Raw genomic sequence first — 22,851 nt, 5'->3', positions numbered from 1 at the left:
TCTAAGACTAGTTTGGCTACGAAAATAATTGGAGAAAATTAAATAAATCACATCTTTTTAAAATAACATGATATTTTATATATATGTACTCATAATTTAATTTTATATGGTTCAGGATCACCCGTAAACAACACGAGAAGATTAATCATAAGATCCCATGATTGTACGCAACACGTCATTTGACAACACCGGTACTTTATGTACGCAACACGTCATTTGACAACACCAGTACCATGGGTCAAGATTAATCTCGACCAATACATATACGATGGGGGTTTTTATTTATTTCATTGGGGGTTTATTAAACACCTAAAAATGAACCATTAAAATTGAATTACTAACATCGGACTGCTAACTACGGACTAAGAAATTATTAAAACTATTAAAAGTATAAAAAGTATATATATGTGACGATTGTTTAAAATAGAAATATATTGATAAACTATATATGGATAGGTTCGTGATATCAATCGGAGACCAAGTCGAAATTACATATCTTCAAGACGAAAGTGAGTATATAGTCCCACTTTTAAACTTTAAATATTTCGGGATGAGAATACATGTATTTTATGTTTTACGATATGGACACAAGTAACTGAAAAATATATTCTACGTTGAGTTGTACCACTGGCATACTTCCCTGTAGCTTGGTAACTACTATTTACAGCGGTATTGTATACGCGAATCCTGTTGATAGATCTATCGGGCCTGACAACCCCAACCGGACTGGACGACCAGTATTCAACGGTTGCACAGTACTTCGTTTCGTGACTACACTTGGTACGGTGTAGTAAGATTTCATAATAAAGGGAATATGCGACGTGATTAAATGTTAAGTATGGTTACCAAGTGCTCAACCACTTAGAATATTTTTATTAAACTGTTTATATATGAAATCTTGTGGTCTATATATATATTGCTGCCGGCACTAAACCTATATCTCACCAACTTTATGTTGACGTTTTAAACATGTTTATTCTCAGGTGATAATTAGAAGTTTCCGCTGCATTATGTTGAATTTGAGCAGGATCTTGGGTACGCATATTTGTGTCAAAAATAAGACTGCATATCCAAGAACTTGTGTTGTAAAATATGCTAGAAATCGTGTTGTTATCATCATTTGTAAAGTTTGTAAGTCGAAGATTATCGCTAAACGATAATCATCTTTATTTTGTCCAAAGCTTGTATCAAAAATAAGAATCATGGTTTGTAATGTATAATATATGCAGTTTTTCTTTTAAAAATGTCGCATATAGAGGTCAATACCTCGCAATGAAATCATACGTTATCTAACACGTTCTTACGGTTAAGGACGGGTTATGACATGTGGTATCAGAGCGGTGGTCTTAGCGAACCAGGTTTGCATTAGTGTGTCTAACCGAGAAGTCGTTAGGATACATTAGTAAGTCTGGACTTTGACCGGGTCTGATTTTAAAAACCATTGCTTATCATTGTTTGTTAAAATTTATATGTAAATATTATGTAGTACTAATGGGTTAGTTGTTGTAGATGTCGGGCTCAAAACTTATTATCACATTCAGCGACTCCGAATCAGAATCTTCAGATGGTGTTTCAGTCATTAACCTATCCGATGACGAAAATAATATCTTTGGGGAAGACTCACAAATTCCAGATGAACCAACAATAAAGAACCCGGAAAGTGAACCCGAGGAGGAAAGTGAACCCGAGGAGGAAAGTGAACCCGAGGAAGAAATACAGGAAATTACGAAAGACAAGTTCGAACTAGGAAAGAAACGAAAGGCTAATGAATTAGAAAATTCAAATCTTGAGTTTAATAAGGATGATGTGGCACCAACTCCACTAGACACTACCACCCCTATTCCCGCTATTCCTATTCGTTCTATCCCGGCATCCAGTTCTTCAGTCCCACAGCCAAAATATAGGCAGACAGCTAGGATGAGCGTTAGGCGATTCATTGAACCTAAACGTCTTAGAAAATAGACCAAACGATGCGCTGCCTTATTAAACCATGGGATCATATAATGTTTTGTATAATATTATTAGTGTGGTTTGCTTAATGTTTGATGTAAGATAAGCATATGTAAAATAGTGAAGTGTGAAATGCAATAATTTTCCATGGTTAAGTATTATTTAGATGGTAGTAATTGATTCTGTACTAAGCTATTAAGTATGGACATTAACGGGTAGGTACTACCCTAGATATAATTATAAAACGCTAATAAGAAGAAAAGGCTTTTATAATAATACCTGGTTCATATAATTAATAAGCTATAATGTACTGTAAATATACACTACATCTATAATATTCCATGTGAATAATTATTTTCTTTTCATTCTTATAGAAGAATATGGCGCGATTGAACCGAATGACGGAACAAGAAATCCAGGAACTCATCAATCAGCGAGTGAACGACAGAATGTTATGGGTCGAGGCTGCAAGAGGTGCTGCAGTTAACCCAAATCCTCGTGTGGGGTGCACTTACAAAACTTTTCAAGCTTGCAAGCCCTCATCATTCAGTGGAACAGAAGGACCGATCGGTTTAACCCGGTGGATAGAAAAGATGGAGACTGTATTTAAAATCAGTGGTTGTGTTGAGAAGGACATGACCAAGTATGCATCGTGCACTTTACAAGATAGTGCACTCACGTGGTGGAAAAATTATGTGAAGGCTGTAGGAGGAGATGTAGCTTATGATACTCCTTGGGAAGAATTCAAAACAATGTTAATCAACGAGTATTGTCCAAGGAACGAGGTTAGGAAGTTGGAAGATGAATTACGAAGCCTGAAGGTTGTTGGTACTGAAATCACCAACTACAATCAGCGATTCATGGAATTAGTTTTGCTATGTCCTGAATTGGTTCCAACCGAAGAACGGAAGATTGAAATGTACAAAGATGGTTTGCCCAAAAAGGTCAAGGCAAATGTTACAGCATCGAAACCTAAGACAATTCATGAAGCTATAACCATGGCAAACGAGCTAATGGATCAGGTCATCATGGATAAGAAAGTATCCAATACTGATGTGAAGGTATCAGGTAACAAAAGAAAGTGGAATGGAAATTATGATCGAGGTAACCAACAACAATCTTTTAAGAAACAAGAAAACACGCAAGGTACGGGTAGTGGTTTAAGCTTTGGTTATAAAGGACAAAATCCTTTATGTAACCGATGCCACAAACATCACTCTGGCTACTGTAATGTGGTATGCAACAAATGTAATCGAAAGGGTCATCTTGCTGAAGATTGTAGGGCCCTCGTTACAAATACAAATGGTACCAAGACTCCTGCGACCAATGCAAATAGAACTGCTTTGGCTACCATTACTTGTTATGGGTGTGGAAAACAAGGTCACTATAAGAGCCAGTGTCCGAATCCAGAGAAGAATAATGGATCTGCACGTGGAAGAGCATTTGTTATTAATGCTAGAGAGGCGTGTGAAGACCCGGAGCTTGTTACGGGTACGTTTACCATTAATAACTTATCTGCATCTATTATATTTGATACTGGTGCCGATAGAAGTTACGTGAGTAGAGGTTTTTACGCTAAATTGAATTGTTCATCATTACCTCTAGATGCTAAGTACATGATTGAGTTAGCTAATGGTAAACTAATTAAAGCCGATAAAATTTGCCGTGATTGTAAAATAAATTTAGCCGGAGAAACATTTAAAATTGACTTAATACCCGTAGAATTAGGAAGTTTTGATGTAATAGTCGGCATGGACTGGATGTCCAAAGTAGGAGCTGAAGTTGTGTGTGCCAAGAAGGCAATTCGCATTCCTTGTAAGGATAGAATGCCGGTGATGATTTATGGAGAGAAGGGTAACTCAAAGCTAAAACTCATTAGTTATTTGAAAGCTCAAAAGTGCTTGAAGAAAGGGTGCTATGCTATCTTAGCACATGTTAATAAAGTCGAAAAGAAAGAAAAAGAGAAGTGCATCAACGACGTGCCTGTGGCAAGAGATTTTCCTGAAGTTTTTCCGGAAGAGTTGCCGGGATTACCTCCATTTAGATCTGTAGAATTTCAAATAGATTTAGTACCAGGAGCCGCACCAGTGGCTCGTGCTCCATATAGACTTGCACCGTCCGAGTTAAAAGAACTTCAGAGTCAGTTAAAAGAATTATTGGATCATGGATTCATACGACCAAGTACTTCACCGTGGGGAGCTCCAATTTTATTCGTCAAGAAGAAAGATGGATCTTTCCGAATGTGTATAGATTATCGTGAATTAAATAAGTTAACTATCAAAAATCGGTATCCACTACCGAGAATTGACGACTTATTTGATCAACTCCAAGGATCATGTGTGTACTCGAAAATTGACCTAAGATCGGGCTATCATCAATTACGTGTCAAAGAAGAAGATATACCGAAAACTGCTTTTCGGACACGCTACGGTCATTACGAATTTTTGGTCATGCTGTTTGGATTGACGAATGCGCCAGCTGTATTCATGGACCTCATGAATCGAGTTTGTAGTCCATATCTAGATAAGTTTGTTATCGTTTTCATTGATGATATTCTTATCTATTCCAAGAGTGAGCAAGAGCATGAGCAGCATTTAAGGTTGATATTAGAGTTGTTAAGAAAAGAACAGCTATATGCTAAATTTTCTAAATGTGCTTTCTGGTTGAAAGAAGTGCAATTTCTTGGCCACGTTGTTAGTAGCAAAGGAATTCAGGTTGATCCAGCAAAAATTGAAGCCATTGAAAAATGGGAGACTCCTAAAACACCAATGCAGATACGCCAATTTTTGGGTTTAGCCGGTTATTATAGAAGGTTTATTCAAGATTTTTCCCGAATAGCTAAGCCCTTGACAGCATTAACGCAAAAAGGGAAGAAATACGAATGGACCTCGGAGCAGGAGAACGCATTTCAATTACTGAAGAAGAAGTTAACTACGGCGCCTATTTTATCGTTACCTGAAGGGAACGATGATTTTGAAATATATTGTGACGCTTCGCGACAAGGTTTTGGTTGTGTTCTTATGCAACGAAAGAAAGTTATTGCATACGCATCCCGACAATTAAAGATTCACGAGCGGAATTATACGACGCATGATCTAGAACTGGGAGCAGTCGTGTTTGCATTGAAGATATGGAGACACTACTTGTATGGGGTTAAATGCACTGTGTTTACTGATCATAAAAGCCTTCAACATATTTTCGATCAAAAACAGCTGAACATGAGGCAACGTAGGTGGGTTGAGTTAATAAATAACTATGATTGTGAAATTCGTTATCATCCCGGGAAAGCGAACGTGGTGGCCGACGCTCTAAGCAGAAAGGAACGAGAACCAATTCGAGTACGAGCGATGAACATAAAAATTCGCATGAATCTCAACTCACAAATCAAAGAAGTTCAACGAGAAGCACTTACTAAAGAAAATATAGGAAATGAAATAATGAAGAAGTATGAGAAGCAACTCGTTATGCGGGAAGATGGAATTCGATATTTTGCAAATCGTATTTGGGTACCGAAGTTGGGTGGATTAAGGAAGTTGATATTGAACGAGGCACATAAGACAAGATATTCGATACATCCTGGAGTTGGAAAGATGTACCAAGATCTTAAGACGCATTATTGGTGGCCTAATTTGAAGACAGACGTTGCAACATATGTTGGGGAATGTTTAACTTGTTCCAAAGTCAAAGCAGAACACCAGAAGCCGTCAGGGTTACTTCAACAACCAGAAATTCCAGAATGGAAATGGGACGGTATTACCATGGATTTCATCACGAAGTTACCAAAGACTGCCTGGGGATACGACACCATTTGGGTGATTGTTGATCGTCTCACCAAGTCTGCACATTTCTTGCCTATAAAGGAAACGGATAGAATGGAGAAACTATTACGATTGTATATAAAGGAAATTGTTTCAAGGCATGGAATACCTATTTCCATTATATCTGATCGTGATAGTAGATTTACCTCAAAGTTCTGGCAATCACTACAGGAGGCCCTAGGAACTCGTTTGGATATGAGCACCGCATATCATCCGCAAACCGACGGGCAGAGTGAAAGAACAATTCAGACTCTTGAAGACATGCTCAGGGCATGTGTGATCGATTTTGGAAACGGATGGGATAAATATTTACCATTAGCAGAATTCTCGTATAATAATAGTTATCATGCGAGCATTAAAGCTGCGCCATTCGAAGCATTGTACGGAAGGAAGTGTAGATCTCCTATCTGTTGGAATGAAGTAGGAGATCGACAATTAACTGGTCCCGAGATCATACATGAAACTACTGAAAAGATAGTACAAATCAAGGAGAGATTGAAAACAGCCCGTAGTCGCCAAAAGAGCTACGCCGATGTCCGAAGGAAACCATTAGAGTTTCAGATCGGTGACATGGTTATGCTAAAGGTGTCACCTTGGAAAGGTGTAATACGTTTCGGTAAAAGAGGTAAACTGAACCCAAGATATGTAGGCCCGTTCAAGATCATCGAACGCATTGGACCGGTAGCTTATCGACTCGAGTTACCGCAACAACTCGCCGGAGTACATAATACTTTTCACGTCTCAAACCTTAAGAAGTGTCTTGCAAAGGAAGACCTCACCATTCCTCTTGAAGAAATCCATGTCGACGAGAAACTACAATTCATCGAAGAACCAATCGAAATCATGGATCGTGAAGTTAAACGGCTCAAGCAGAGCAACATACCGATCGTTAAGGTTCGTTGGAATGCTCGAAGAGGTCCTGAGTTTACTTGGGAACGAGAGGATCAAATGAAACAAAAGTATCCACACTTGTTTCCCGATGACGCAAAATAGGTACAATTTTAAAATTTCGGGACGAAATTTATTTAACGGGTAGGTACTGTAATGACCCGCACTTTTTCGATCGTTCTATACTTATAAGATTAATATTTATATAAATTAAACCTTACCAACATGATAAGCAATCCAAATTGTTGAGACTTATGTTTTCGAAAAGAGATTTACACAACGTTTGACCGTCTAGTTTGACCGATGATATCACGAACTATACAATATATGATAATTATATGTTTGTGTATATATATGTATATATACATATTTAACATGATCTAAGAATGTTTTAATATCTCATTTTGTATTAATAACAATAAGTTATAAGTATATTTTGAAACTACTAACTTAAGTTTTCAAAACGATAACCATACGTAACGTTATTTGACATTAATACTTATGACTTATAATGTTTATACATATATCGTATAAGTAATGTATTTAATCACTTTTAATAACTTAAATACATAAAACAATATAAGTGTATTTACAAAAGATAGCTATATTTGAATCCTCGTTCCGTTTTCTCAAAGATTTCTATACGTATACCTAGGGTATATGTACCCGTATCATACGCAGCTTCTAGATGTATTTACTATTGGTATATACCAATAAAAATCTGCTCCTTAGCAGCCTTAAATGATTAAGAAACATGTGGAACCAACCATTTGTCAAGTAGCATGAATTATTTAGCAAGAAAACAAAGTTAGGTATCTTTTTTTTTCCTTTATAACCTAAAAACGTTTTTATGCATGCACACCATTTCTTCACCCCATTTTCTCATACTTACACTTCCATTTCTCTCTTAAAATACTCTTAACATCATACTTGATCATCTCCAAGCATTTTCCCCATCATTTAGCTTCAAAAACAACACTTAAACCTCATAAGAAAACCTTACAAAAACACTTCAAGAAATCCTTCCAAGAACACAAACTTACTTCCAATCTTTCATCCAATTCCATTACCCTTTTGGTTCTAGGTTTTTACTACTCTTTTACAGAAACCTTGTCCAAGGAACTTGAGGTAGAATCTATGTTTATAACCTTATTCGATTCATATATATATAGCTATCATATTTTGTGGTATACAATTTTAACAACAAGAACATAGTTTGAAAGTTTTCAAACTTGTTTGCAAACTAAATAGATCCTTCTAACTTAACTTTTAAAATACTTCAAGACCTGTAATATAACTTAAATATATGCTAATTTAACAAGGTATAACTTGGTTTTTCAAAGAATATCTTAAAAACTGTTTTTACGACGTCGGAGTGTCACCGGGGACTGTTTTAGGTTGGATAATTAAAAACCATCTTAAACTTTGAATTGGAGGTTTATGTTCTAGAAAAATGATTTTTACTATGAATATGATAACACATAAAAATTTCATGATTTAATTCAAAGTATAAGTATTTTTAGAAAAATAACCATTTAAGGTTGTTTACATGATGGAAAATGATTAACTTCATAAGTTTCACTAAAGTTTGACCTATGACCTGTGATTTCGAATACAAACTAAGGTATTTACAGTTCATAGTCTTAAAGAGGGACTCGATCCAAGGAAGTGGCAAGTTGAATTAACGAAAACGGAGTTGTAACGAAGAAACTATGACCAAAACGAGATCGGATATCTAAGACTAGTTTGGCTACGAAAATAATTGGAGAAAATTAAATAAATCACATCTTTTTAAAATAACATGATATTTTATATATATGTACTCATAATTTAATTTTATATGGTTCAGGATCACCCGTAAACAACACGAGAAGATTAATCATAAGATCCCATGATTGTACGCAACACGTCATTTGACAACACCGGTACTTTATGTACGCAACACGTCATTTGACAACACCGGTACCATGGGTCAAGATTAATCTCGACCAATACATATACGATGGGGGTTTTTATTTATTTCATTGGGGGTTTATTAAACACCTAAAAATGAACCATTAAAATTGAATTACTAACATCGGACTGCTAACTACGGACTAAGAAATTATTAAAACTATTAAAAGTATAAAAAGTATATATATGTGACGATTGTTTAAAATAGAAATATATTGATAAACTATATATGGATAGGTTCGTGATATCAATCGGAGACCAAGTCGAAATTACATATCTTCAAGACGAAAGTGAGTATATAGTCCCACTTTTAAACTTTAAATATTTCGGGATGAGAATACATGTATTTTATGTTTTACGATATGGACACAAGTAACTGAAAAATATATTCTACGTTGAGTTGTACCACTGGCATACTTCCCTGTAGCTTGGTAACTACTATTTACAGCGGTATTGTATACGCGAATCCTGTTGATAGATCTATCGGGCCTGACAACCCCAACCGGACTGGACGACCAGTATTCAACGGTTGCACAGTACTTCGTTTCGTGACTACACTTGGTACGGTGTAGTAAGATTTCATAATAAAGGGAATATGCGACGTGATTAAATGTTAAGTATGGTTACCAAGTGCTCAACCACTTAGAATATTTTTATTAAACTGTTTATATATGAAATCTTGTGGTCTATATATATATTGCTGCCGGCACTAAACCTATATCTCACCAACTTTATGTTGACGTTTTAAACATGTTTATTCTCAGGTGATAATTAGAAGTTTCCGCTGCATTATGTTGAATTTGAGCAGGATCTTGCGTACGCATATTTGTGTCAAAAATAAGACTGCATATCCAAGAACTTGTGTTGTAAAATATGCTAGAAATCGTGTTGTTATCATCATTTGTAAAGTTTGTAAGTCGAAGATTATCGCTAAACGATAATCATCTTTATTTTGTCCAAAGCTTGTATCAAAAATAAGAATCATGGTTTGTAATGTATAATATATGCAGTTTTTCTTTTAAAAATGTCGCATATAGAGGTCAATACCTCTCAATGAAATCATACGTTATCTAACACGTTCTTACGGTTAAGGACGGGTTATGACAGGATGGGGTTTGTCAGGCCCAATAGATCTATCTTTAGGATTCGCGCCTACCGTACATAGACAAGTAGTTTAATGTTACCAAGCTAAGGGTATATTTTTGGTTTAAACCCACGTAGAATTAGTTTTAGTACTTGTGCCTATTTCGTAAAACATTTATAAAAAACAGCGCATGTATTCTCAGTCCCAAAAATATATATAAAAGGGAGCAAATGAAACTCACCATACTGTATTTCGTAGTAAAAATACATATAACGTCATTTAACAAGTGCAAGGTTGGCCTCGGATTCACGAACCTATATTAGTTATATATATTTATATGTTGGTCAATATTTGTCTAACAATTTTTGGTCAAGTCATAGTGTACCACAATCCTAATGCTCGAGACTAATATGCAAAAGTCAACAAAAGTCAACTTGACCCAAAATGACTTCTAAAATTTATACGTGTTTATTATATAACTTAACTATAGTCGTTTTATATATTTAAATATATTTATTAGATTTTATAATAATAAAAGTCATTTATTAATAAAAATTTATATTAAGGTTTATATATGATAAAATATACTTTTATATATCTTAAGTAGTAAAATTTATGAAGTTTACTTAATATCTTAAAACTATAGTGGTAAGTATTATTAATGTAATTATATTACGCGTGGTGAAAAATATCTTTGTATCCCCTATTTATTTGATAAAATAATATTGATCATCATAATAATAAGTAAAAGTTGTATTATTTTGTAATAATAATTATTATTATTCTATAAAAAAATAACAATATTTATATTTACTAAAAATGTTATTATGATAAAATGATAATACTAACATAATAGTAATAATAATATTTTATAATAACAATGATATTTCTATTAAAATAATAACGACGATAGTAATAATAATCATTTTAACAATGATACTAAAATTCAGTTGACTATAACTTCAAATCCGTTCATCGAAACCATTCGATATCTAAATGAAAAGTTCTTAATTTTTTCGCTAGCTTTCCAATGACATGCATATCATATACCCTATCTCAGTAGCATATGTATCTAATTCAGGATTCAACAAACCTATCTAAGGACAATATCGAATGTACAAGCATGCATAATCCTAAATACTCGAGCACTAGTCAGGGATACACTATTGATATATAGAAGTTAAGTTATGAGTGCTCACATATCAATATTGAGATTCAATATTGTAGAAAAGTACGTAGACGTAACGGAGATGATAAATACTAGATTGACCTCACGAGCATACCCATGAACCATACCCATCACTTCCATAGCTATAACCCATAATTTCCTTAGCTTTGACTCATTCAAAAAAATATTTTGAAATCACTCGGACATCACTCCGTCGTAATATTTTATGTATACTAATAATATCTTGAAATAATACAGAGCAAATATATATATATATATATATATATATATATATATATATATATATATATATATATATATATATATATATATATATATATATATATATATATATATATATATATATAAATCGATTGAGAGAGTTTAGAGAAATATATTTTCAAGTTTCTATGAAATAATGAAACCTATTGAGTTCTATTTATAATAGATTTTTGATATTAAAGTATGAATTATTAAAGTGAATTATTAAAGTATGAATTATTAAAGTGAATTATTAAAGTATGAATTATTAAAGTGAATTATTAAAGTATGAATTATTAAAGTGAATTATTAAAGTATGAATTATTAAAGTTAAAGTAAAGTAAAAGTAAAGTAAAGGTAAAGTTAAAGTATAGTAAAAGTATAAAAACTATGTATGTATAATACGCGTATAAATATATATAATATTAATTTAAATCGTTATATATATTTAATGAAATAAAATATAAATATCGTTATATTTATTATACTGGTTAAGTAATGAGTTGTCAAAAGTGATTCTAGATATTTGTAAAAGTTATATACGTTTTAATAATAAAGTTCTTTTTAAACTGAAAACGTTTTTGTACGTTTGAAAATAGATTAATAGAATATTATGGAAACCAATTCTCCACTAGCTTTTGTCTAACTTTCGTAAATGACACTTTTTATTTTTATTTATAAATAGCTTTACAAATTATTCCGAATATCGTTAAGAGGAATATATTTCTCAAATCATAGTGGACCTCTCAACAGAGACTTGTAATCATAATTCAATGTTTCTGATAATTCAATCATTTAATATATATTTTTTTAATTTCGTCGATAATCATATTGAAACAATTAGGTTCATATAAAGCATTATACTTTTAAACACTTTGTTGACATTTTCAATTTATAACATATACACATATACATACATATTCATATATGTTCATTTAATGGTTCGTGAATCATTGGAATTTGGTCGAGGTTTAAATGAATGTATAAACATAGTTTAAAATCCTTGAAATTTAACTTAACAAGCATTGCTTATCGTGTCAGAATAATATAAAGATAAAGTTTAAATTTAGTCGGAAATTTCCGGGTCGTCACAGTACCTACCCGTTAAAGAAATTTCGTCCCCGAAATTTGATAGAGGTCGTTATGGCTAACAATGAGAATGTTATTATGACGATTATGAAGTTTTATCATGTCTAAGAAGTATGGATAAAATAATTTGATTACTCAAAGCGTATGAGGGAAGTTATCGTAAATGAAGGAAATAAGATTATAGTGATTCATCATATCTTTTGACGTCATCACAATTGATCTCCGAATTTAAAGAAAATCTTTGTAATCTATGTTGGATTTGATGTTTCGGTGATTAAGGAGATTATGATTCTCTTCGAATTAATACGATAATCCATCTTGATTAATCTGTCGGGTATTTCACTATAAATCCACCTCCTTCGTTTCCTTACAACTCACACCTTCTATTCTTTCTCCCTCAACTCATATTTTAAAGTATTTGTCAATATGCTTCATCCAGTACTGATTCTCGATATACTCCTCACTTTCATATCTGTCGTTCTTCTTTTTCATCTGCCTCCGAAAGAATCTATTTACTTCTACTATACTCTCGGTTTTATAGTGTTTTTAGTTCTTCTGTGTCTTTATATTGGTATATGCATCGATATATACGGTTTATAAATTTTTGGGTGGTTGTTGGGTTTTATATCTTCCCTTATATTTCAAAGCCCCTGCTTTTGTCTTCTATAATCATTGACATCGACAGTTAATGCTCCCTTCTATTTGCTGCGATTTATAATCCAATTTCTATTTTGAAGTTTTGTCCTTTCGTTTCTTCTTCTTGCGATTAAGCAACGTTTGTAATGGTCCAGTATTCGCAGATATGAATTTCAGAATGAACATAGTTAATGTTCTAAGAAGGAAATGGTAATGGCACGATCTTGATTTGTTAATTTACCAGAATACCCTAAAAAGACCGAATCATCAAGAAAATATATTCTTGATATTTTTAGAGATTAAATAGAATACAAGAGTCGTGTAACATGGAACATGATGACGGCATGGTCTGTGAATTGTCATGTCCCATTAGAAACTCAGCATGACTTACTGTAATATAATCACGTTGATCAAGGGTCATTATATTATACTAACTCATGCTTCAGTTCCCAACACTTCTTCTAAACATTCATAATTTAAACTCGAAAGTTTATAGAATATAGAAACTAATAGTTTCTTATATGATGTAACACTGATAGCGCAAAGAGATAAATGACTTCAGATAAGATTAGTTGTGAAAATATCTTCAGAAATATCGCGGATATTTATAATGAAAGATATGATAATATCTTAGAATTTCTAATATTGATGGATGATGATGAAGATTTGTCTGTAAAGGTTTAGAATAAAGAGTAAGGTATTCATTAATGACTTTAGCAGGCACTGAATCATTTGGATTCTTTGAAGGCAGATTTAGTCTTTGTGATTTGTCCACGGCCTCCTTCATAGTCTATTCAATCCGTTTTCCAGTTCCAAACCTTCTCTTTTTTTCAGCTTTTCCACCTTACTATTCTTTGTCATCAAACTTTTTACTGTTAAGATCGTTTACAGTTTTTGATGCTTCGTCAGCATTTCAAGAACTAGTTTGCAGTTCAAAATATTTTTCAGAACTTCACATTCAAAGTATGTAAGTCCAGGAGATAGACGTGTTACGTACACATATAACTGTTGGCGTAGACATGCTGCGAGATTTCAAAATACTGGTTACTGTTTTTCGATGATTCGTATGACAATTCTCGTTACAAGATGCGAATGAGTAAGTGATGTGATTTCAATAAATATAATGATTTTTCGAAAAGTCAAAGATAATTGAAGTTGTTGGTAAGTTTATTGCTAAGGTGGCGAGATATGAAAGGTCCCCAGTAACGATGACGAAAGGGCAACGTATCTATCGAGGTTATAATAAGACTAGTCCGACTAAAAAGTCGAAGTTGACTTGCTGGAGTTGTGACAAAACTGTCTACTTTGAAAAGGAATTGAAAAGTCATTTTAGCTAATAAATGCCAAAGGGTCTGACACGGATACGCGTCGAACTATGACTTTGGCTTCGAGAGCTTTTTAGGTACATAAATGTGGGTAATATGTGGTTGGATCATCATCTCGATTGTTCATTGTTTGAAGTGTCTTCGAAAACTTCGGAGAGTTTGAACACAGTTTGTAATCGTTAATATACATATGATGTTCTAACACGGTTTTGAAGTCAAAGTATAGCTTTGAAAGATGTAGGAATCTAAGAGTGATGTCTTCTGTTAAATCATGACTTGGATTTTGATTTGTCAAAATCAGAATGCGTAATCAAATTTGGGTGAGAATGATTGCTTTGATTTCTATACAAGAATGTATATTGTTGTGAGATTTTGGGAGTGTAGTTGATGATTTGCTTAATCAGATTCGAAAAATGTAATATATTAATTGTGAATTTATATATCTCTCGGGTATTACCTACCCGTTAAAAAAAATTCACAATTAATATTTTGTACAACAGAATTTTATTACAGTCTTTATGAAAATATATATGTGCATATTTTTTTCAGATGTAACATAGATTTAATGAGTTAATATTAAATTAAACTCATTTGATTTACGGTTGAAACTAGAACTGAATAATCCCTAAAGACTTTAGAAATTACATAACTTTTACGGAGTATTTATTCAATAAAATTGAAATTATGAATTAATACTTCGTTATTTGTTGGTGTTTGTAACCCTTGCACCATATTCTCTAAAGCCACTACTCGAGCGCGAAGCTCGTTGACTTCTTCTATTACACCGGGGTGATTGTCGGTTCGGACGAACGGATAAATAAAATCTAGAATTTGATGTAGTATATAATCGTGACGAGATACTCTGAAAATGAGAGAGAAAATGGTGTTTCGGACCGGTTCGCCGGTAAGTGCTTCAGGTTCATCGCCAAGAGGGCAATGTGGTGGATGGAAGGGATCACCTTCTTCTTGTCTCCAATTATTGAGGAAGCTACGAACCTATCCCCAATTCATCCAGAATAGATGATGGCTAATTGGTTGATCCATTCCGGTCACACTGCTTTCGGAGCTTGAGTGGGATTCCATATCGGAATTCGAGGGACTTGAACTAATGACGAATTCCATTTCGTTCGATTGAATAAAGAATTTTTCGATATGAAATGATTTTTTGGCTATCGGGTGGTATTCTAATTACATAGAATATCTATATATATAGCGCAAAAGATTTTGTAGATTACGGAGGAAATTATGGGATATGTCAGGCAAAGTTTACAGTAACAGATACGCTAAGATATGTATTAGCAGATACGCTAAGATATGAATTTTGTCTATACACTATTCATGCAATCAATGCAGTAAGACGTGTCTAGACTAAGAATGATAAGCAGGCAATTTCCGACAAAAATGATAAGCAAAACTTTTGACATGCAGACACGGTCGAAGTCCAGGCTCATTAATGCATCCTAACGACTATCAGTTAGACACACTAATGCAGACCTGGTTCGCTAAGACCACCACTCTGATACCAACTGAAAGGACCCGTTCATATACATTATAAACGATTCACAATAGTTGATTACATCGCGAGGTATTTTGACCTCTATATGCTACATTTTACAAACATTGCATTCGTTTTTAAAAGACAAACTTTCTTTATAACGAAAGTTGACGGCATACACACCATTTCATAATACATCCAACTATAATTGACATAATAATAATCTTGATGAACTCAATGACTCGAATGCAACGTGTTTCAAAATACGCCATGAATGACTCTAAGTAATATCCTTAAAATGAGCTAATGCACAGCGGAAGATTTCTTTAATACCTGAGAATAAACATGCTTTAAAGTGTCAACTAAAAGGTTGGTGAGTTCATAGGTTTATCATAACAATCATTTCAATATATTAATAGACCACAAGATTTCCGTTTATAAATATATGTACACTCGCAAGTGTATAAGAGTATTCTATAAATTGTAGGCACCCGGTAACAAGCCTTAACGTTCATGTTTTACCCTCTGAAGTACACCAGATCAGGTGTGTTTAAAATAACCTCGAAGTACTAAAGCATCCCATAGTCAGGATGGGGATTGTCAGGCCCAATAGATCTATCTTTAGGATTCGCACCTATCGTACATAGACAAGTAGTTTAATGTTACCAAGCTAAGGGTATATTTCTGGTTTAAACCCACGTAGAATTAGTTTTAGTACTTGTGCCTATTTCGTAAAACATTTATAAAAAATAGCGCATGTATTCTCAGTCCCAAAAATATATATAAAAGGGAGCAAATGAAACTCACCATACTGTATTTCGTAGTAAAAATACATATAACGTCATTTAACAAGTGCAAGGTTGGCCTCGGATTCACGAACCTATATTAGTTATATATATTTATATGTTGGTCAATATTTGTCTAACAATTTTTGGTCAAGTCATAGTGTACCACAATCCTAATGTTCGAGACTAATATGCAAAAGTCAATAAAAGTCAACTTGACCCAAAATGACTTCTAAAATTTATACGTGTTTATTATATAACTTAACTATAGTCGTTTTATATATTTAAATATATTTATTAGATTTTATAATAATAAATTCATTTATTAATAAAAATTTATATTAACGTTTATATATGATAAAATATACTTTTATATATCTTAAGTAGTAAAATTTATAAAGTTTACTTAATATCTTAAAACTATAGTGGTAAGTATTATTAATGTAATTATATTACGAGTGGTGAAAAATATCTTTGTATCCCCTATTTATTTGATAAAATAATATTGATCATCATAATAATAAGTAAAAGTTGTATTATTTTGTAATAATAATTATTATTATTCTATAAAAAAATAACAATATTTATATTTACTAAAAATGTTATTATGATAAAATGATAATACTAACATAATAGTAATAATGATATTTTATAATAACAATGATATTTCTATTAAAATAATAACGACGATAGTAATAATAATCATTTTAACAATAATACTAAAATTCAGTTGACTATAACTTCAAATCCGTTCATCGAAACCATTCGATATCTAAATGAAAAGTTCTTAATTTTTTCGCTAGCTTTCCAATGACATGCATATCATATACCCTATCTCAGTAGCATATGTATCTAATTCAGGATTCAACAAACCTATCTAAGGACAATATCGAATGTACAAGCATGCATAATCCTATATACTCGAGCACTAGTCAGGGATACACTATTGATATATAAAAGTTAAGTTATGAGTGCTCACATATCAATATTGAGATTCAATATTGTAGAAAAGTACGTAGACGTAACGGAGATGATAAATACTAGATTGACCTCACGAGCATACCCATGAACCATACCCATCACTTCCATAGCTATAACCCATAATTTCCTTAGCTTCGACTCATTCAAAAAAATATTTTGAAATCACTCGGACATCACTCCGTCGTAATATTTTATGTATACTAATAATATCTTGAAATAATACAGAGCAAATATATATATATATATATATATGTAAATCGATTGAGAGAGTTTAGAGAAATATATTTTCAAGTTTCTATAAAATAATGAAAGCTATTGAATTCTATTTATAATAGATTTTTGAATTATTAAAGTATGAATTATTAAAGTGAATTATTAAAGTGAATTATTAAAGTATAAATTATTAAAGTGAATTATTAAAGTATGAATTATTAAAGTGAATTATTAAAGTATGAATTATTAAAGTGAATTATTAAAGTTAAAGTAAAGTAAAAGTAAAGTAAAGGTAAAGTTAAAGTATAGTAAAAGTATAAAAACTATGTATGTATAATACGCGTATAAATATATATAATATTAATTTAAATCGTTATATATATTTAATGAAATAAAATATAAATATCGTTATATTTATTATACTGGTTAAGTAATGAGTTGTCAAAGGTGATTCTAGATATTTGTAAAAGTTATATACGTTTTAATAATAAAGTTCTTTTTAAACTGAAAACGTTTTTGTACGTTTGAAAATAGATTAATAGAATATTATGGAAACCAATTCTCCACTAGCTTTTGTCTAACTTTCGTAAATGACACTTTTTATTTTTATTTATAAATAGCTTTACAAATTATTCCGAATATCGTTAAGAGGAATATATTTCTCAAATCATAGTGGACCTCTCAACAGAGACTTGTAATCATAATTCAATGTTTCTGATAATTCAATCATTTAATATATAGTTTTTTAATTTCGTCGATAATCATATTGAAACAATTACGTTCATATAAAGCATTATACTTTTAAATACTTTGTTGACATTTTCAATTTATAACATATACACATATACATACATATTCATATATGTTCATTTAATGGTTCGTGAATCATTGGAATTTGGTCGAGGTTTAAATGAATGTATAAACATAGTTTAAAATCCTTGAGATTTAACTTAACAAGCATTGCTTATCGTGTCAGAATAATATAAAGATAAAGTTTAAATTTAGTCGGAAATTTCCGGGTCGTCACACTTTAAAGCATGTTTATTCTCAGGTATTAAAGAAATCTTCCGCTGTGCATTTGCTCATCTTAGAGATGTTACTTAGAGTCATTTATGCCATATTTCAAAAGAAGTTGCATTCAAGTCGTTGCGTTCATCAAGATTATTATTAAATCAATTATAGTTAAATATATTATGAAATGGTATGTCTGCCGTCAACTTTCGTTGTAATGAAAGATTGTCTTTTAAAAAACGAATGCACTGTTTGTAAAATATATCATATAGAGGTCAAGTACCTCGCAATGAAATCAACTGTTGTGAATCGTTTATAATCGATATGGACTTCGTCCGGATGGATTAGGACGGGTCTCTACAAAAAATTACCTGCTTATCATTCCTAGAGAATCACTTGCTTATCATTCTTAGTCTAGACACGTTTTACTGCATTGACTGCATGAATAGTGTATAGACAAAATTCATATCTTAACGTATCTGCTACTTCATATTTTAGCGTATCTGTTACTGTAACTTTGCCTGACAACTTCCGTAGATTCCTCCGTAACTTACGGGATTTTAGTATTATATATGCATATGTAAATTATGTATTGCAGGATACTAATCTACATCCTAAAATCTATTTCTTATCGAAAATCCTTCATCTGATCGTATGAGATGAATCCTGCAACCAGTTCGAGTCCCTCAGATTCCGATAGCTATTCCGATAGTTATTCCGACAGCTATTCCGACATAGATGTTCACCTAAGCTCCGAAAACAGCGTCATCGGCATGAATCAACCAATCAACCATTATCAATTCATCTGATGGGTTCGTAGTTGACTTAATTAATGGAAACGCGCAGAGGGCAATCCCTTCCACCAACTGAATTCACCTCTTGATAATGAACCTGAAGCGTTTACCGGCGAACCTGTTCGAGACACCATTTTTAGTCTCATTTCCAGGGTAACTCGACAAGATCATATTCTATCCACAATTCTGAACCTTATTCGTCCACTCGTTCCGACCGACAATCATCCTGGAGTAATAAGTCAACGAACTTCGCGCTCGAATAATTAATTCGGAGAATATGGTGCAAAATGTACCAGCTTCAGCAACATCACCAGCACCAACAGTACAATCAATAACAGCACCAGTACCATCAACAATCCATGCTTCAATATCATCATATGTACTTTGAGTACGATCTTCGTTCTACGTATCGTTCTACATCATTCTAAATGGTAATTATGTAATCTCTAATGTTTTAGAGATTATGTATTCTAGTTATAACAATAAATTAAATGAGTTAATATCATTTTAACTCATTAAATCCATAATTATATCTGAAGAAAATATATATGTATATATGTTTTCATAAAGATTGTAATTAAAAATTCTTTTGTACAAACTGTTAATGGTGAAAATATTTTAACGGGTAGGTAATACCCGAGGAAATATTTAGCTTTCATATTAACATGTTATACTGTACAATCTTCCAATCTGATTCAACAGTCATTTACTATTATGCTTACATCCAACGATATACGTATCCGTTCACCACAGAATAACCATTTTCATTCAATTTCATACTTGAATTTTGATCTATCAGAATCCAACAAGTGGCATAATGAAGAAACATTGGACACAAAATCAAAGTTATTAGAAACAAACAAATTAACTATGAGAAATCCTAGCTAACTGTTCCTAGCTAACTGTTAATTCCGTATTACCATTTAATTATCGCAATTTATTTATCGCAGTTTATTTATCGCAATTTATATTCTCTCAATTTTATTTATCGTCATTTAAATTTCTGTTATTTATTTTTACGCACTTTAAATATCGGGACATGTATACAAGGTTTTGACATATCATATCGACGCATTTATATATATTATTTGGAATAACCATAGACACTCTATATGCAGTAATGAACGAGTTCTCTATACAGGGTTGAGGTTGATTCTACAATAATATATATAATTTGAGTTGTGATCGAGTCTGAGACATGTATACGGGTCACGATACGTATTAATTAATTCGAATATTATATATTAAATTATATATGAATTATTGGATTATCAACTGTGGACTATCGACTGTGGACTAATAACATTGGACAATTAAAATGAATTAAAATATTGATTATAACAGATGAAACTAAATAATTCTTCAAGTTTGCCACTTGATTTCATCTTAAACCTCATTGTATCTTGACAAATACAATCTGCATTCAAACCTTTCATGATTCTTGAAAACACCTCAATCGATAGGATGAATCAACCGCACTTCATCTACGGAAGGAAAGATTTATGCATATAGTTATGCACCTGAGAAACTTTCGACAACTGAGTAAAAGTTTAACATGTAGCCACGTCAGATCCTTTGACATTTATTAGCAAAAATAACTTTGCGATCCCTTTTTAAAGTAGCCAAGTTTGTCACAGCTCCAGCAAGTCAACTTCGACTTTTCATTCGAAGTAGCCTTACTATAATCCTGATATATACAATTACCCTTTTGATACCGAAGAATTCTTTTATATTCCACCATATTACCTGCAGACGTACCAGCAACCTCGTTGCTTTTTGGCTTAAAACTCTCTGATAAATCGTTATATTTATTCATTGAAACCCTATCATATACTCATCCGCATCTTATAACGAGAACTGCCATAACAATTACCGAGAATCAGCAATCAGTACTTTAAAAACTCACAGCATATCTACATCAACAGTTATATATATGACATTTATCTCTTAGAATTATGATCTCTCATTCTGAAATTCTGAAAAGCACTCAGTCACAAATCAATACTCTGAATGTTGAAAAAGCTGAATGAAGCAGCAGAAACTGTAGATAACCGTAAACGACCATAAACATCGAAAGTTTGATGATAAAGATTAGTTTATTGGAAAAGCTAAGAAAAGTTGGAACTGGAAACCGGATTGAGCTAACCATAAAGGAAACCAAGGAGAAATACAAGTAACATACCATAAATTCATAGAACCCAGACAAATCTAGATCCGTTGAAATCTTTAAAGAATATCTTGCTCCGAAGTCATGTTAAAATCTTGCGGAAAATCTTTCTCCATCAACCATCGAACTTAGAAATTCCAAAATATCATCATCAATAATGGTGTATCTTATCGTGTACACACATAAAAGGCATAATAGTTGCATAAAAATAGCATCAGGAAGGCTGGAAACAACAGTTTTGTGGAGATTGTCCGTCTAGCGTTCTCCGTTGTACAGGCTGCTTCGTCATGCGTAAGCCCTGAAGGCCGCCTAGCGCATAAGCCCTGGCCGGAGAGCGCCGCATTTAGCATAAATTTTGGAGCACATGTAACAGAACGTATCATCATTCGACACGTGTCCCCAAACAAATCTGGTAGATCTGACACTATAAATAGACCCCTTGGGTCGTCATTTCACACAGGTTCAGATATTCTGACAACTTTGAGAGCTGAGACTTCACTTCTCTTTCTCTCTCTACCTTCTCTCACTAGAAGTCATCCGGCTAGCACTCTTACGCTCTACGGACGACAGATTGATTAAGCCACCCCACAAGTTTCTACACTTGTGAACCGGGTCTGCAGGGATTATTTCCCGAGGGTAAAAATCAATCGGCAACACTCCGCCCTCCTAAAAGCTAGATCACTTTTAGTCTCTTGTTGACATACTAAGCCTTACCTCATAAGGAAATAGGTGTTAACAATGGCGCCATCCACTAATGCAAAGAACACACGAAACGGAAAAGGAACGAAAGCAGCCGAAGCTCCATTTGTACTTGAAGCAGTCAATCATCCATCAACTGACGACATGGTCACTGTTGAAGATGTACCTATTTCACCACTAGATGGTACGATTGAAGAAACAGTTGCTGAAACTGCAGAGAGGCTTAAACATTTGGCAACTAATTTGGAGAAAAGGCCAGTAATCGAAGAAGCGACAGCTAAAAGTGCAGAAAGACTTCTAAATTTTGTTACTAATCCAGAGCGACGACCATAGATGCAACCACGGCGATGTCCGTCATTTATACCTTTTCGGCGGATGGCAGATGGCAGATGGCAAAGACAAGCAGATAATGAAAAGGCAATCTATATCAAAGTACAAGTTATCCAGGCTACTTGACAAGCTGGGTAGTCTTATTGATGACTCTGGGGATGATAACGACTTGAGCTGTGATAATAATGACTCTAATGATGAAAT

This window comes from Rutidosis leptorrhynchoides, chromosome 3 (assembly GCF_046630445.1).
Source record: "Rutidosis leptorrhynchoides isolate AG116_Rl617_1_P2 chromosome 3, CSIRO_AGI_Rlap_v1, whole genome shotgun sequence".
Taxonomy (NCBI): Eukaryota; Viridiplantae; Streptophyta; class Magnoliopsida; order Asterales; family Asteraceae; genus Rutidosis; species Rutidosis leptorrhynchoides.
Note: the sequence above shows the minus strand (reverse complement) of the source record.